A 17211-nucleotide genomic window follows, 5' to 3' on the forward strand; every position below is an offset into this window, starting at 1 on the left:
TTTTGTGGAAGAATTACATAAAATTATGTCTGTGCATATCTCGTTCTTGAAACAAAAGCTAGGAAACTGGGAAGTTCAACATTGAGTTTTGAAAGATCTGATGTTGGATGAAGTCATGACAAAAGAAACGAATCAAGTGTTGACTAAGTCATCTTCATGACAACTGAGCAAACTCCAACTGATGATGAAGACCATGACGTGCAGGTTAAAGTCCAGGGAAAAGCTCGTGAGTGGAGTTAAGCTTGTTTTGTCAAAGTTGCTGTGCAGACAACCAAAACACTGACCAACCATAAACAACTATCTAAAATGAAAATGCAAAGTAAAACACTCAGGTTTGTAGTAATTTTGTTTTATTTCGGCTAAGTGCTCCACTGTAAAAAGTATGTGTGCATAAATGTTTCGGCAAGGTGGTGACATTTCATCCCTTTATTCTCCAGATGCACTCAAATGTCATCTATGAGTATATTCCATGTAGAGTCCCCTCTACAACCCACAGTCCCATTGGGATGTATTAAACACACAGTGCTTGGATGTTTACTTTGCGGGCAAAGAAAGCAGAACAAAAAACTATTTTACTACTGCTCCTATCTGCTAACAGCAGCCTGAAGATTGTATTTGGGAAATTATGTAAAATAAAAATTTGGCTCTGTCGTATGACTATTGTGGCAAGTTGCGAGGCTGATAATGGAAATTGTATCATACAAGTATATATTTTTTTTATTGCTAAGCACTGTTTCCAAGATTAAGATACAAGAAAAGCATGAAGATGCATTAAGAACAAGGCTATTCACGGCACTCATTGTCTAAATGTACTGGTATTGTTGTGTTGTTGGTGTATAAACGAACCCGAATAAAAGTCATGCAGTAGCCTACCTTCACTTTACCTGCTTGTTGCTTCCCATCTGAAATGATGGCTGGATTTTACCCCAACACACACAGAAGGCAGAATTTCTTTCTATTTGACTTGCATGTCTTTGGGATGTGGAAGAAAACCAATACAAACAGAAGGTGTACATGCAAACTCTACATGTGGCTGGAAATAGTTTGTTTTGTTCTCTCTGGGAGGAAACATTGATGCTGCCTTTGGCTTCAAACATAAAAGTGAATTTAGCAGGAAAGTCAGCCCCATCAGAAACAGTCTGAGCCTGTGTCCTTCCTACAAGGTTTATACAGTAGGATGCACCTGTTGGCATCATTCCATTGGTCTAAATCTGGAGATCCACGAGTGTCCATTACTGTCTCTTGATGACGTTGTTTGGTATTGATCGTAGCGCCAGATGGAAGCATCAGTTACACTCCCATCAGCATTTTGTCCAATTCATGTGAAACCTGGCAGTTCTCGTTATGATGCAAGAGTGTGGTGATACATTTAAGACAAGAAATCCGTAAAAAACTATCCGTGTTGTCGCTTAGCATCAAGTCCTCTCTCCAAACACAGAATTAGCCAGAAGATGTGACAACCCCGTTGATTGTAAAATTGGAGGCAAACTTCCTGCAGCTGTATGTAAACTCATCATTATTCCCCCGGGCGTTGTCTCATTAACCTGACAGATGTGTGAGCCGCTGCTCGTGTGATTAACTTCGCTCACAAACCCTTCACTCTTTCTAAGCTTCACCTGCAGCCATGCTGTCGCTTCGTGTTAGACTTTATGTTGGACAGAACCTGTGAAAGAGGAGATGAAGCTGCTAAAAACATCCCTGCTCCTGCCTGCTTTGATAAACAGGTTTTAATCACTGCGGTGAAGTTGGTTTTACCCTTCTTCACGTTGTTGTGGATCAAACTGCTTAGTGAACACTGACCGTCTATTTGATCCCCCATGGAGTTTGCCTGACTGAGAAGGGAGCTTACATTTTCATCTTTCTCTCTGCAATTATTTTTTCCCATGAGTTATTTGAGCTTTGAAGACAGAGTTTAATGAGACCACATTATTGTATCTGCACATTTGACTTGAAAATGACTTGCATCTCATTTGGCTGTATTTGTCCATATCTGTGTTTACATTACTCTCCCTGTTTCCTGCTTGTGTGGACATTGTGAGTTTGACCGCATTTATATACCAAAACCCATGTTGTGTACTTTCTGACAGCATCAATGAGATGATAAGCCACATGTGCAATCACAGCCAGAGAACGAAAATTAGATATTGAGATCTTTAACATCCAAAGTTCAAGTGAACATTGTTCAGTATGTACTTGATTGCGAAGGAAATATGAAAACATATCAGAAAGGTTTGGCATCTTGGGGAATACACTTATTTGTTTTCTTGCTGAGAGTTAGATGAGAAGATTGAGACCACTCATGTTTGTACAGTAAATATGAAGCTTCAGCCATCAGCTAGTTAGCTTAGCTTAGCATAAAGACTGGAAACTTTACAGTGACAATAAGAAGTTACTGCATCTAGCTAGGAAATAGTCCAGCACATACCCCCTGTAAACCCATAACCTTTTGTTCTTACACTTTGGTTTTTGTACGGATTAAACAAACAAGACATGACTTATTAATTAGTGAGCTTTAGAGTGTCTGACAGTGGTGTCAGAGAGGAGGACGCTGTCTAAGCTGCGGGGCATCTTGGACAATGTCTCACATCCTCTCCATGAAGTACTGGTCGGACACAAGAGCAGCTTCAGTGGGAGACTCATTGCTCCCAAATGTACAACAGAGCGCCACAGGAAATCATTCCTGCCTGTGGCCATCAGACTGTTCAACTCCTCCCTCTGAAGGTCAGACACTCAGGAAGAAACTGGAAATCTGTATCTGTATCTACTTCACCTGTTCATACACTACCTCACTATTTATTGTGAATGTTTAAGTGCAATACATGTATAGTGCAATACATATATAGTCATACACTACAGTGCAACACATCCATACATATATATACATTGTTACTGTATATATATATATTTTTTTTACCTCACTTCACTTAAATACTGTAAATGTGTATATTTTTTATTTTCTATTTCTTATTTTTATATTTTGTACATACCTTTAGTTCTAAATTATGCTATTTTTCTACTCTGGAATGGGAGCACCGGTACTGTACAATTTCCCCCCGGGGATCAATAAAGTATTTCTGATTCTGAGGAGCTGAGCAGGAGGTTTTAGAGCCAGGCTAACTGTTTCCCTGTGTTTACAGTCTTTGTGCTAAGCTAAGCTAACCAGTTAATGGCTGTAGCTTCATATTTAATGGACAAATATAAGAGTAGTATCGATCTTCTCATCTTACTCTCAGCAAGAAAGCTAATAAGTGTATTCCCCAAAATGCTGAACTCTTCTTTTAAGTAAAAATACTGAATATCTGTCAGGAGCATTGTATTTATCAATGGCTGCCTCTCTGATGATGATTCATCTACAATTAATTATGGATTTACACAACACTCACATACACAGACCAGAATGTAAATGCAGTGTCGGCATTGAATGGCTGCTGTTGCTCCACAGAAAAAAAGTCTACTCACTTCCTCTCACTACCAGTTAAGTGGATTCTGTCACACATATTAAAAACAAATCTGCAGCAGAGTGTGACACATCAAAGGGGAAGTGGAAAGCAAACCCCCTTGTTAATGGAGGGAATTGTGGGAGCGGGGACTGTGGGATGTTGGGGAGACATAATGGCCCTGACAATCAACCAGCTGAGTGCCCGTCCTTTTTCCCTGCAGGGGGTGTTGGTGGAGAAAGAGCGCTGGAGCTTGTTGATGCTTCATGAGCTGACACAGAGTTAGGTCTGTGTCAGCTCTGAACAGACGGGAGATAAGGTTTTGAGAGATGGGAGTGTGAGGAACCAGCGTTAAGAGCTATCCCCTGGATTTCCTCTTTGACGTTGATAGATTGATGAGCCGAAGCTCACAGCAAGTCCACCAGATTGCCCCCTTGAGATTGATGGATATAAAATAAGTCCCCCCCTCCCTATTTTCAATGTTGATACCCTCCTGGTGAGTTCTAGCCACATAAAAGGCTGTGATAGTGCAATTTGTCTCACACCATCCACTCCAATTTGAAGCCAACATTTAGATGAATAATGTTTCCTGATATCTTTTTTGGTTAGAGATCATAAGTTGCTATTACTAGAGCCAGAGCCAGTGTAGCTGCTTTCTCATGCTGTCTCTGTAAACTGTTATCAGGCAAATGTTACCAAATGCAATAACAAAGGAATGTAAAGCTCTACATTGTAGACATGGCTATGAGACATGCTTACTGACATAAAGAACATAATAAAACATCATAAAATGAAACATCATTGTTTTGTTAAATGCATCCGTTTCTGAGTTTCTTTGCTTTAGTTCTTTCAAACACTGGATTTATCATTGTGAGAACAAACTGTCCTTTGGGGCCTTCAAGTTGACACAAATTATTTGCCCCATTAAATCACACGTCATTGAACATTTATTAAAAAATAAATCATTTTAGAAATGATCTGTTTGAGAGGGGCAGCGGGGGAGAACAGGGAGCTCACCTCTCTCTCACGGCTGCATTGGTTAATCTCTTTCTTGTGGTTCGTAGCTTCAGCACCCCTCGGGGAACTGGGGTTTTTCACTACTGACATGCATTTTTCATCTTCACAGGGTCTCCAGCAGCACTCACTATAGAGAATTGCAGTTTTCCCAAGCCGCATAATTGTCTGTAGTTTGATGTCTTAGCTGTGAAAGGCAGCACACGTGTGCAGATTTGAGCCAGTAACTTCAGAGCTTTGCTTTCAGAATTACATCAGTGTGACCCCTTGGCATAATGTCAACACCAAGTGAGGTATACACACTGACTGATGACTCTTGTAATCGTGCCTCAAGCAAATTGGCCTTAGCCCCTATACAGCAGATGAAAATGTGTACAAGACAATCAAATCAGACAATAGGAGACCTGCAAAATTGACATTTTAAAATAATCTGTCAAGTGATTACATTCACATCAAAACACATTTTCTTTTAAAGGCTTATTAACATTTTCTTCCCATTCACACAACAAGGTTGAAAAGTATGAAGAGGAGGACTGAGAAAAGTGTTAATTAGAAAATGTCAGAGTGGCTCTGCATTCTGCTCTTGCATAGTTGCCTTTTATTCCATCCTGAAAATGACGTGGACTGCTTTCACTAGAGACAAAGCGCTAATACAGTCCCACGGGTTGCCGCACTGATAAGGTGAGGTCAATGTAAGCTCGTAATCAACTTCAAGAGATTACTGCAGCAACCCTAACCCTTCAGGCATTATACCAAAGAAACAAAGCAACAGTGAATAATTCAGTAATATCTGAACTGTGGCTGTGGAGTGCTGTTGCTGTTAATGATTCTATCAAAATGATAGTTACTATGGAGGCAAAAAACTGACAAGATAAAAAAAGAAACCAGACAAGTCAGAAATATAACTGAATACATAAATAATATTGTTAATTAGATAATTAAAATGTGTAAAAAGACGTATGAAGCTTTATACTTTTCCTTTAACTTCCAATCAGTTGGTAAAAAAATGCAATAAGCTTTTTGTTTTTTTCCGTTCTTGCCTTCAGTTGATAGAATAATTTTTGGCACTAATTTTATCATTTATAAACTGTATATCACTGTGTCACTGCAACACTGGATAAAGCTATTGTTACTTAGAAGTATTTTTTATCAATCAGAATAGTGGCGTCTGTTGAACTAAAAGACACTCTAGGAGTCGGCTGTTGATTTTTACATTTACAAGCTAACTTTGTTAGCAGCTACTTCGCATGGCATAACCAGGAGCCAGGTGCTGTCCGGTTTGCCGCTATAGGTGGGCATGCATAATGTCTTCAGGTTCTCAGATCCCCAGCTCCACCCTCTCGTCCGAATATGGTCACTTCTGGTTCCAAAATACCAAGAAAATGCCAAAGTCAAGGCTTCGAAATGGTAGTCCACAAACCAATGGGTGATGTCACGGTGGCCACGTCCACGTCCACTTTGGGTCATCCACAAAGTCCCTGTGATTGCTCTACACATACACACATACAATTACTGCTCTGGATATACAGTATGTGGACATGCCTATCTTATTATCATAAGTATTGGGAAAATTGGAAATGTGATGGAAATTTGCGTGTGGGGAGGGGGGCAAAATATAGTAAATGTGTGCCCAGAGCAAATAAATAGGACAACTTAGGAGTTGAAAAATTATTTGAGGAAAAGTATAAAGCTTTTTTTTCTTTTTACACTCTTTTAAACAATATCATTTATTGACATATTCAGTTATATTTTTGACTTGTGTGATATCCTTTTTACCACATTTAGTCAGTTTCTGGGCTCCAAAGATGTCAACACAAGTTATGAATTACATCTAAAGTAATGGATAGTGGCAACAACCTACACAGCAAGATGTGCTTTAAAGTGAGTGTGAGCATCCTCTTGTCACATGTACGCAATCGATGATTATCTGGCTGTCGCTCTCCTGCTGCATGTAGGGTTCCCGTTGGTTGTTGACTGCCAGTTATTGTGAAAAGCACTGACTGTATTTTGCAGAGATGTCTGACTAATTTCACTTGTTTGGCTATAAAGAGTTCCCAGAGTTTAGACTATTGTCATATGCTCTTCATTAAAGTACTCACGGACAAAAGGACTCAAACGTGACCTTGACTGACAATCAACTGGTGAATGAATCGCCTGCTGTTTTCATGTGGGCGAGATGGATCACCTTGCCCTCTGAGCAACAGTTCCTGTAGCTACTTTTGTCATCCAGATTGAATGCCGCAACTGTGTATTATTTCCTCGGCTGTGAAAAGAAATACAATCTAGGCAAAACAAAAAGGCTTCATTGGGGACGTCAGTGACTCTGAATCTTGACAGCCAGTCTCGCCTGTCGGAGGCATTTATCCGACATGGCATCTTGCACTGCTTCTCGTGAGGATATGTACAGCAGAAAAAAGCTGAAAACAGAGCAGAGATACCTGCGGTGCCGTCATCTTTTACAACAATCTTAGATGTAGTTTGCACACTGATTGGACTTTTGGATTTCCATGATTGGAATAGCTCACCTGAAATAATAACTCGAATTTGGCTTACATTGTGAAACAGTATGAAAGAAGGTCAATTGGTTGTAGATGAGCCTGTGACAAGCAGTAGCGAACGAGACGGAAAGGCATGCAGAATGTGAGCGGACATTTAACAGTAAACAACCGCTGAGGATTAAAATGAAGCTCATTTTCACTCTTGGCATGGTGCAAAGTTGTGTTAATAAAGTCAGTTTAAAAAACAACATGCAGATAAAATGAAAGACATTTTTACCCATATGTTTACTGTTGCCGTTTTAGGATTGTAGACCAGAGCTTTTGTGTTCTACCATGTGTAGTTTAGAAATTAATTAAACTTCCTCTATTATCATACTGTAGATGTTCAAAGCAAGTCGGCTGCATAATATTTCACAAACCACAAGTGCTATTTTATGTTGCTCCAAAACAAACTACTTCAAATGGATGAGGCGGAGGCTTTTTGAGTACACTTGACTTAATATGATTTTGAGAAATAAGGAGAATTATTGAAACTCAAGTTCTAATAAGTTAATTATGTATACTCATGATTCACTTTTTGTTTAAATCTACCAGGATCTATTCTATATGTAGCACTAATATCACACTTAATCCTGTTCAGATTTGGTGTTACCTATACATATATGTCTGTTCCTGTTTAGATTTAGTGGAAAAGATATATAAGCTCTGTATCATTTAGCAGGGATACTGAGGCTTACAAACACCTTATCCAGCTTACTTCTGCCTTTTGTGGTCTACAGAAGCCCAGTTGCAAAGGAAATATGTTTATTCATACATAGCTATTTGTCATCTGAATATGGAGACATATCTAGCAGCTTGTCTGTGCATTATGCATGCTCATTGGGAAGAGATTCAGACTCCACTGTTTGTTTGAAGACATTATTCAGAGCGAATAGGTTTAGTTTTCCTTGAGAGAGACTCATGCAAGTTCACACCTTTAGCCCAAACAGTTGAAAATCACAATAATGGACGTCGATTTTGTCTTTTAGAGTGGAATATTATATTTCATGAGGGGCATTTGTTTTTAAATAGGCTATGTGATCCTGTTCAAATGTTTCAAGGAAAGCCACATTCTGCAAAACATTTTCTACAATGTTACGAACCAAAGAAGATCTTGTGCATCAAACCAGCACCATACTTGTGAGGACGTTTTGTGTGCTAGATGAAACATAGTTAGCCCAATTCACTTTCTGCTTAGTTTATACACACACACACACAGCGCAACACAACATGTCAAAGGCATTTGTACAAAGAGCTAAGATCAGATATAGGAGTCTACAGTAGCACACAACTTCTTCAAAACTGCAGCTCAAGCTATACATCCTCACCTTCTGTCACCTGGCTTAGATCCCAGTCTGCTGTCACAAGGGACCCAACATGAAAATCATCAAAACACATCAAGGACTCTGACTCTGCACACCGTTTCATAACAAGTGCTACGCTGGTGAAAAGGCCCTTTCAGACTCAGGTGATTACAAGCCCTCATTTTCTATTCTGGCTCATCAAGCAGCTGTCTAAACAGAGCTGAGTTTGCTCAGGTATCCGTCCCTGGCTGGGGGAAATGCTGTGCGTTAGAGTTATTACCATGCACTGTTTTGCATCATTGAACATTTCTGGGTACTCGTCTAGTTCCTGACCCACTTTGGTGTCTTTGTGTTTCCAATATTTAGATCAAGTGATATCGAGGAAGATAAATGCTCTGCTGTCTGACAGGCTGTGTGTGGAGTGCATGTCATGGAGCAAATGAATTAAACAAATGCCAGAATCAGGGGTGGATGTTTTGATGAAATGGGTCTGCTATACAATTGAGCAGATTCATGAAATCCCTTTCCACCCAAAAAGATAAGCAGTGGAGGATTTTCAGCATCAAATCTGACTCGTTAGCCCTACAAGCTGTGCAAGTCGAACATGTTGGGAGAAACTGAGATGTGCCTGGTTTACGAGACTATCGATTTATTGTTTTGTAAATCAAATATGAACAAACAAATTCAGAAAGAAGACATTCATGAACATTTATTTGAACAGTAGGATGCTTGTATTGCTCCTATAAATCTCAAGTGTTAATCACTGTGTGCCATATGTAGGGCTGCAGACGGCACCGTTCATTATGACTACCACTCAGAAACTGACACAAGGTGTGAGCTGTGACTGGCTGCCGAAGTATATTCTGGAGGCAGTGACGGGTTGGGCTCGTAAAGTGGCTGCGACAGTTGGCCAGAACGCCAGCAGTGGGCTCGACTTGCTTAATGAACTAACATGTTCATGTTGGCAGCACTAAGTGAACCATTTATTAGTGAGCTGGGAACAGACACAGGGTACACTCGGGTTGGTAATGACAGCAGCCGCCAGATGACAACACGGCTAAGATAAGGTCCAGTCGTGGTGAGATTTTCTTATACACTTCCAATGTTAAATGCCAAAATACAAAATATTGTTATGATGAAACTGAACAGAAGTGACGTTATGCTAAAAACACATTTCTAACATCAGAAGCAAGTGAAAATGTTTTTTTCCTGCTGCAAGAACAGCATGGACCATCACCTGGTGAAGATTTTGGTTGAAATGAAATTTTGCTAACCTGAGGACATTTTAACATGTCAAAAGAAAAAAAAAGAACACTTGGATGCTTTAGCACAAGTTCAAAGTTTTATTGTCCACCAGGAATGCAATCTGTTCTTGTCTTCATAACACTTGAAAACCTGCAACACGAAAAAAGAAAAGAGAAACATACACTGTATAATTAAAGAGCAAAGCGCAAAATAAATGCTAATATTCAAAATAATAGTTGGACATTTTGGGAAATATGCTTATTTACCTCTTGCCAAGAATTAGCTGAGGAGATTGATACCACTCTCATGTCTATATATGAAGCTAGATTTAAGAGATGGTTACCTTAGCTTAGCATAAAGACTAAAACAGGGAAACTGCTAGCTTAGCTCTGTCCAAAGGTAAAAAAAAAATCAGCTTACTAGCACCTCTAAAGCCCACTAATTAAAACATTATATCTCATGAATAAAGACAAAAACAACAATTTGTGGTTTCATGGATGGTTATGTGATGGACTGTTTCTATATGCTAAGCTAAGCTAATCGTCTCCTGGCTGCAGCTTCATATTTAAAGGACAGATATGAGAGTAGTATCGATCTTCTCATCAGTCTATGTAATAATATGTGGAACTATTCATGTAACAAGCGTGTGATCAGTCTGAATTTATTCTGAAGACGTATGACAAATGACACTGTGTCCTTGGTGTGCAGTAGTTAGTGTATGCAGCGAGCCTTTGAGCCCTGAGTCTGACATTTTGGCTTGGTGCGCATCAAATGCAGTGCGATAATTCCCCTCGATCCACTGGCTGTCTCTTTATGAATCCCCCAGTTATAATCTGTCAACACGCGTCTGACATCCAGGGTGACGTTCTGTATGGAGATGCAGCTTTTAGCCAGAGACAATCAGCTCGTCCTTGAGATGGAGATTGAAAGAGATAGACCTCCTCACTCTCACCTCAACCTTTTCAAATGAGCTCTTATTGTCTTGTTAAGAACAAATAGGTGCAATCATTCGAGAAAATAAGGCACTAAGCATGAGAGTTGGCACCAAAGAGTTTGCAGCCATCATTTATTTGTTCACACAGCCGTTGACAAAATTAGCGAGTACAGCGTGTTGCATATCCGTCTCTCTCTCCCAGCCAGTCTGAACCCATAAGCAGATGGTATCGTTACATGACTGCAGAATTTGTTGGTATCAACTCGAGTTGTGCAACCTCTACTTTTATTTAAACATATATCCCTATTTTTCTACTTTTCTCGTCTCAGGTCAGTGACAACCCTGGGTGTGCAAGATTTAGCACACTACTTATGAAAGGAATAGTTAAACAAAAATATTCTTGTTTATCTAACTCTCAGCTTTCTTGCTGATAGTTTGATGAGACCACTGATACCACTCTGATGTCTCTATGGTAAATATGAAGCTACAGTTTCCAGTCTTTGTGCTAAGCTAACTAGCTGCTGGCTGTAGCTTCATATTTACTGTATAGACATAAGTGTGGTATTGATCTTCTCATCTAACTCTTGGCTAAAAAAGCGAGTAAGAGTTTTTCCCAAAATGTTAAAATTATTATTTTAAAAGTAAAGTTCTGTCTTTTAGAACCTTTGGGCCAATGTTCCTGACACATAGCACAATGTGTTAACATGTTGCATGTTATGTGTGTTGTCACCACCATTAATGTAGAAATAGTGAATGTTAGCTCTGCTGGAAACAATTTACTAAGAGTCCAGTGAAGTAAAGGAAACCTCAAATGGCTTTTAAACAGTCCAACTTACTTGAGGGCCTTAACGAATGCCACCAACAGTTATTACTTAATTAATTACTTACTTAATTAAAAAATAGATTAAGAGTTTTTCACATTGACAATAAAAGTGTTTCCAGCGGAGCAAGTATATTCACCAAATCAACTGCAAATACATAAAGAAAGATTAATTGCATGTAGGTTATTGTAATAGTAAAAAGTTAAAAAGTTAAAAAAGTAAAAAAACAGCTGATACACACAATCACCTCCTTACCTGTGAGTCATTTATCACTCTTTGCCATCCCATTTCGTGTTCCACCATCTTTCCTCTCCAAGACCAAATGTATCTCTGTGTGCAATAAATAAAAGTTAATATAAACATAATTTATCTTTATTTTTTCACAGGTACAGATGCATAAGCAGAGAGTATTCACTAAATAGACTAACGTGTATTCTATTAAGGGTGCTGTGGCTGCATAAACAATGTTGCCAAAGGTGATAAACCTGGCAAATCAACAAAACAAACAGCTGCCTTTGTTTTACTGCGCCCGAGGCTGCAGCCCACGACTGCCTAATGGGCAAGAATCACCGTGGATCCATGTATGGACTAATGGCAAAGAGATGTGAAGACAGCTGCAAAGTCTTTATAAGCACCTTAGACTGCATTCTTTGTGCAAAACAAGAAAAATGTACAATGAGTAATGAGTCCTCTTTTTTGAAATCCTTTTTGTAATCTGAATGCGAGAGTTTTATCAGCGGCATTCACTTTAAGAAACGCATCAATATCCGTAGCAGGCTTTGGGATTTCAGCTCTTGGCTGGTTGCAAGCTGGCGGCAGGCTTGTTATGAAAATGGATCTGAGAGCGCTTCTGGCAAAGGCTGCATGAACATCATTGGCATACACCGAGTTTCCAGCAACACTGATCACTTCCAGCTCTTGGGTGCAAATAAACATGAGAGTTTCGTTTTAAGAAACAATGCACAGAGCAAACTTTGAAAGAAGAAGAGTTGAAAATAGGGAATTATATTCACAGCTATTTGCAATTATTCAGTTACAGATATTTAATAATCCTCATTTTAGTTGTGGCAGTTTCATAACCGCTTCACTTATAACAAAACTGGGCATCAATCAATGAACAATCATCCATGGATGACACGAATCCCTCCAATCTGCCATGCCTGAGCTGCTTTTCTGCCATGTTCCCTGACCATGTTATTTTTTATTTAATGAATAAGAACATTGCTGGTTTACAATAATGTATGCTGAGAAAAATAGTTGAAAAATAACCTGTATGACAATGAGATCTATTCATGAGGTGCAAAGTGAAGACATCTTGTTAATTCTGCATTAAGTTGACAGTAATTCTTCATGTAACCTCAACAACTAATCTTTTCCAACTCAGTACTGAGGAAGAATGTAAACAGTTTTATAGTTAGATGCTTTATGGAGAACAACTTACCAAGTTACTTTCCTGACTGATGAAGGGCCCGAACATGTCAGATGGCTGAGTACAATCTTCAGTCCTCTGGGAGCAGATTCCTGTGCCTGCTGCTCTGCAAAGAAGTACAAGTAGAACATACTATTTTGCAACTAGGCAAAGGGAGCATGATGTGAGTCATGTTGCAGCTCTTCAGAGATGGACTATATTGCAATGCGTCTAGTAATTGTACAATACAACTGAACAGCACTGCAGCACAGTATGATTTCAGCAGCGCTGTAGATTATTTTGTCCACTGTATGGAAGCTAAAGCCGACGCTAATAACCTTTGTTCTGTATGTTGTTCAGGCAACTGGCCCATCATTAAATAATAATATATGAAAAAGAATGGAGGAGACAAATAGAAACTGCCATGCTTTCATCCCAGTTTAAATGCAGTATTTGTTTCATGAAGTCTTGATGAAAGTCCTTTCATTAAATCTATAGTGATGTTGTTTCAGCCAAAAACAGATTGTTCCTCTAGAACTTGTTCATGTATTAAAATGATTTTGCAGAAAGTGAACTCTTTCGTTTCACAAGCTCAGAATAACTGCAAAGCACACACAGTTCCTCCTTTGACACTTGAGACTGTAAAATGTTAACGACTGACAATTGACCGACTCTTTGTTCTTGATTTCATATTTCTTGTCACTGAATGAAGTATTAACTGCAGTAAAGCTGCTGCAACTAAAGATACATTTGTAAGTAAGTATTCATGCATTTTACTAATTTCATTATGATGAAAGCTGAGAGAGGGGGCATCAGAGGGCACTTGAGTTGAATTGTCTTGAAAAGAAATTACTTTGGCTCTGAAAGTTATCCTGCCTGTCTTAATCAATCCTATTAATATGTTTTGCAGTCATGACTACAGCCCATCAACAGTGATGACAACTTGGTGGGTTTTTTGGTTAGAATCAAAACATTTAATATTACAGTAAAAAGTAAAATAATTTAGGACAAATCATGGCATCTTTGTGCATGTAACAAATGGAAAATCCTGACTTATTGCAGCCTTACTCGAGAAATATACCTCATAACAATGTAGCACCAATGTAAACAACTATCGATGCTGCGTCTTGTACTCCTCCGCGTTGTTCATTAATCTTGTTATGCATTATCAGCACAAGTGTGCAATTAAGGTGTTATGCCTTTGAATGCGTTTTCAAAAAGAGTTGGACCTTAGGAAGAAATGTAAGAAGAAGAGCATGAATTATGAATAGGTCAGCAGGTATCTGTCCACAGGGATTAAGTGTAGCTGTATTTGCACAGATATAAAAACACAGGTTGGAGTGAAAAATACACACAAATAAGATTTATTACAGAAACAGAAAGATGCAAATAGCTGGTGCAGAAGAAATAAATAATTACATTTGTTTGTGATAATTGGTAATGTAGGTGCAGTGCATATTATTTGTATTTACTAAGTGATGAAAGTTCTTCAGTTTGGTTTTCTGTATGTACAATTAATCTTAAAATCTACCCTACCACAATGCATACACATACTTCTCGACATGTAGTCACTCTGCTGTTCTACTAATCAGATGATTAATCACTTCTAATCACATTGCATTTTTAGTAAGATTTTGTTTCCTTTATTCCTTTTGTTTCCATTATTTTAATTGCAATGTCTATGCTTTATTGCGTTTTTTAATTGGATGTCAGAGTTATAAAAACTGCGTACTGTAACACTAGTAGTTGATGTAAATGAGCTTTAATGGTGGATTCATGAGAATGTGCAGCGAGATGGAAATTATATTTCAATCCTTTATTAGTGTGTGCACACAGTGAACCACAAGAAAATATTACTCTTAATCACAGAACATAAATGGACAAGTTAAAGCCAAGTTTTGAAACACTTACTCAGTAACATTGGGGACATTTCAGTCTGTTTTAAACTGTTAAGTTGAGACAAAGTAAGAATTTAAAGTCTTTGCTAATTGGTTGTAAAATGGAATCATTTACGGAAGCCAAATGAGCTAAACATGTTAATTATGTATCATTTAAATGTGAAAAATAAATGCGAATCACTACTGACCACTGATGATTTCAATACAAGTACTGTGATGTGTTTCCATGCGTACACAGAGACTCCTGTGACAATGTGACTTCATTCCTGGTGAGTATATCCACTCACCTGTTACATCCCTCTCTGCTTTGACCAAATCACACATTAGTGTGCTTCTTTATCTATAGGGGAAAACAAAACAGTATGATAAAGAACATGTCAATCCTATGTATCATCAATAATAAACAAGTATAGACTGATGGACTGCATGCAGTGTCAAACATTATATAGCACAGAACAGTCATTACATTCCATCACTGTGAAAAAAGTAAACCAATTATAAATATCATGAAATTTTATTAGGAGTTTTGAGCAAAGTTTTGGAATTTATTTATATCACTGATGTGATGTTTAGTTTGCCGGACATTATTTTAGTGTCTTTTATTAAAACTTATTATTTCTTTTATCACAGTTTAGCTGAATTCCTTATGGACTGTTTAGTTAGAGATATGAAGGGATTTTATTTGGCGTTAAAAAGGGCAGGTTTACTTTTTTTTAAAGTGGAAGTTAGCATTTCATGATTAAATTAGTATTATTATTAGGGTTACCTGCTTAGTGTTTAGTCTTCCTTTCAGTCCCGTGATCTACACTCTTAATGAGAGCCAGGCTTCAGGTGTACTAATCACAAAAGAGAATTCAAATCGCTAAATGGACTTCAGCTTTAATGTTTAAAGTAGGGAAAATTACAGTGCATATACAGCTTTCTCAGGTTAAATGACAGAAATGCAGAAAGAGATTAGCAGAGACATTGATGGGTGTGCTGTTTTTTCACTCAGCAATAACATCCTATCAGAGGGTGAATACCAATATCTACATCCTGTACGGCCCATTATGCTCTTCCCGAGCCAACTTCAAACACTGAGCGTATTTAAGGCATTACTATGAGAATATATGAGGACTTCTTACCTCTTTTAACTCCGTATCATTCTCAGAGTCAATCAGTGTCTGTTTAATGATGTACAACTTCAGAGAATGGATTAAGAAAAGAAATGTATTAGTTTCTAAATAAGAAAGTGATCAAAGATTCAAGGACGATTGAGCAGGAATATAAATTATTTAACAGATGTGTCATTTGGAGACAGGACAGGTTGGTGGGCTTTCTTTATAAAACGAGTTAGCTGTTACCTGAAAGCAAATGTTAAATGGTCTTGGTGTCAGTTATGTTAACAAACTGCAGAAAAAAATACCAATTTATAGCTCCATTGCCACCTATTTAGAGAGTCTTACACACTGTGTTGAGGTTTATGTTGTTTTTATTAAATGCTTTATGTACAAATACAGTTTACATACAGAACAAAGCACGCATTATAAATCACACACTGTATATTGCTGATTGCTTTCAACCCAAACCAAAAAAAAAAAAGTGTTTTGCACGATTACGATCTCTTATATCATTTAAAATCACAATATAACTTAGGCTAAATTTAGTCTCTGGTATCAACTCCATGAACCATGAAGTCATCAGAGTTTCATAAAGCAATCAGTTCTGGGGAAACTTGAAGATTGATTTAGATTTATGAACATTAAACAGACCATTTAGTCACTTTACACTGAGGTCTTCAATTCTGGAAAAGGCTTGGTTTCCATCTGTTGCCTTTAATGGAGTTTATCAGCTCATTTGTTTTCAGAGCAGTATGTGGTAGTCTGTCTGTTACCATAACAATGATTTTTGCAAATCATGCAACAGGTTAAAGCCACAGCTGGAATCAGACAGGAAGTGGAGCTTCTGCAGACCAACACTGATCTGCAGAAGCTTCAAGAGACAAAGTAACCACAAAACCACTATTGATTTATTTATACTTAGCCAAATAATGAATACATTTGTGGAAATAACCTTGTCTTGTCTGAATCTCTCTGAAGTTTTAGCTCTAATGTGTGAAAAGATCCACTTAAACCAGACTGAGCCCACCGCCAGACCAATCAGTGAACTGTGGAGAAAAGTGATGGAGGTTGAAAAAAAGATCATTTTAAATTTTAAGTGAGCATCACATTTGCCCTGCGGCTCTGGCTGTTTAAAGACTCATCCTGCCTGTAAAGTAATTTGAGGTGACCCAAAATGGGCTAAATCACATGCATGTTTTCTTAATCTATGAAAAATTATCAAAAACTATCAATATGTTTGAAACTTCCAAAGTAACCAGAATTCATAAAAGTATTTAAAAGTAAATGTGGTTTGAGCCACTGCATCTCAATGTGTCCTCAACGCGTACTTAGAGCTGTCCTCTTATGATCACCCAAGACACATGTTAATGCCAGGTGTGAACAGGGCCATGGTGGAAGACAACTGATATGGGATGTCTCACGATGCCCTGACAAAAAGACTAGCATGTCAGAATTGCTTTTGTATTCTCTCTCCTAGTGAGACAACTTCGATAATGTGCTCTGCACTGTACAC

This window comes from Enoplosus armatus, chromosome 12 (genome assembly GCF_043641665.1).
Source record: "Enoplosus armatus isolate fEnoArm2 chromosome 12, fEnoArm2.hap1, whole genome shotgun sequence".
Taxonomy (NCBI): Eukaryota; Metazoa; Chordata; class Actinopteri; order Centrarchiformes; family Enoplosidae; genus Enoplosus; species Enoplosus armatus.